Source organism: Octopus bimaculoides, chromosome 2 (assembly GCF_001194135.2).
Source record: "Octopus bimaculoides isolate UCB-OBI-ISO-001 chromosome 2, ASM119413v2, whole genome shotgun sequence".
Taxonomy (NCBI): Eukaryota; Metazoa; Mollusca; class Cephalopoda; order Octopoda; family Octopodidae; genus Octopus; species Octopus bimaculoides.
Genome location: NC_068982.1, coordinates 120357132 through 120359332, shown reverse-complemented (window position 1 = coordinate 120359332; position 2201 = coordinate 120357132).

The following is a 2201-nucleotide window of genomic DNA, read 5'->3' as shown; positions in this document are numbered from 1 at the left end:
ATATATATACCACTTGTTATGGTAGTAGAAACTGTTGCACTTTATTCACAATTTCACATACTTGAATCTTGTGCTTGAAAAATATAACTCGTAAAAGAGCTTCAGTAAGACAGCAGCTGATCTTACAGGAGAGACTTATCAGATAGTAGGCCTACTTTGGAAACACATTCAACCACAGCAGGTATTTAACAATCAATATTCTTTTCTCTGTTGGATTGTACATCTCCCACGTTAATAACCAAATTGATAGTTTTCAATTTTCAAAGAAATGTCTAGATTGGGGCAAAATGAGTAATGACTAATTTTAATTCTTTCTTCTCTTTATCTGCATGGTGCATAAATATATCAGGAAGAGATCCATCTGTGCCAGCCCCTTCATCATACAATATGTTATAGGATGTAAATTAGATTATTAATGAAGTGATATCGTAATGTTGTCCCAATTTCATGTCGAAATAGTTTAACTTCCTTTAATAATACAAATAGGAAAGGCTTGAATAATACAAACTCTCCCTATAAAGAAATCGATACAAAATAATATAACGAGAACATTAACTTTCAAAAGAATTTATTAAATATCGGTACAAAGATCACAAAATACAAAATATAAACGTATGTGTTTGTTACTGTGTATGTTTGTGTGAATGTGCTTATGTATATATATGTATATAATATTAAGAGTCAGTTGAATTAGGTACTTAAATTGAGGCACCAAGCCAGTTCAGTATAGTCTGCGCAGCTCGAAGTTAGGTGAACAAAATGCAAATAAGTAACAAGGATGTCCAGGTATCAATGCATTACGGCTGTTTCAAGCGGCTCCATTTAATCGATCAATGAAAACATTACATCAATTTGAAAGAAACCTCTCTCCTCAGATGTAGATGACCGTATAGATTTCCAATATAAAGGATAAACCATTTTTAGTAAATTTATATCAGTACTAGAAACCAAGATAATTATATTGTATATATACAAAAAAGTGATATTTCGAACGTAGTAACGCCATTAAAACACGGGAGTGACTCCCATAGCTGTTTGCAGACAACTTTTACCGCCTAGTAAGGGTAATATTCAATTTTTCTGCTGTTTCAACGGAGATACTGCGTTCGAAATATCACTTTCTTGTCTATATCGTACGATACACACACGACACTTCTAAAAAACAAATTATGTTCTTTTATTATACACACGTGGTTGTTATGTGCATGTATATATTGTTGTATTTCGGGACGGTCATTTTTTTTGCCAAATAAATACATGCACTATATATTTGTTCTTCACTCGTTTATTACTGTTCTTATTCTAACTCATGTCCATTGTCCGGGAATCTTTCGTCACACATTTGTGATCTCTTCAGCGACACTTTTCGCCTTTGTGTATGCTGTTGCTCCACTTATTTCATTATGTTCTTCTATGATGTTTATCCTCATGTGCGCATGCGTTTCCGTCTGTGTTTGTGTGCATGTGTGTGTGTGTACATGTGTATGTATATGTGTATGTATATGTGTATATGTGTATGCTTGTGTGTGTGTAATTGTTCTTAGTAGCAGTATGCCTTTCCCTTCAGTTCCATCCCCTTCCCCTGTTATCGCTGCTGCTGTCCTAGGACTCGAAAATTTGGTACAGTTTCTGTATCTCTCTGTGTTTGTGTGTTCACCCGCGGCGCTGCCATCGTAGTAGTAGTAGTTGTTGTTATTGCCGTCGTTGTCATCGCCGCTGCCGCTGTCGTTGTCAGTCGTGTTGTTGATATTGCTGCGGCCATCTGTGAAGTTACTGTGTGTGTGTGTGTATGGGTTCGCTTCTTACGTTGTTTGTATCCACACCCTTTATTTAAATGTATTTATATGTTTTTGTTATTTATCTATCTCTATTTCTTATATGTATCACAGGTATGTGCATATATGCCTATTGTGTGTGTATTACCCTCTTTGTGTTTTATTTATTATTGTTATTTTTCCCTCTCTCTTCTACTCCCTTCTGTCATTAGTCATGTGGTGTGGTGATAGGTGTTATTGTTCCATTAGTATTTTCTATTGAGGCTCGCTCTGTCTACTGCTATGTGTGCAGCCTCTGTGATCTGTATAAGTATCGTGTCACTTCTATGCATCGATAATACTTTAACCTCTATGCTATTAATCGAGCCACCATGTTCTGCTTGAACATGTTGGTAGAGCACTGACAAGCCTTTCTCTTCTTTGAGC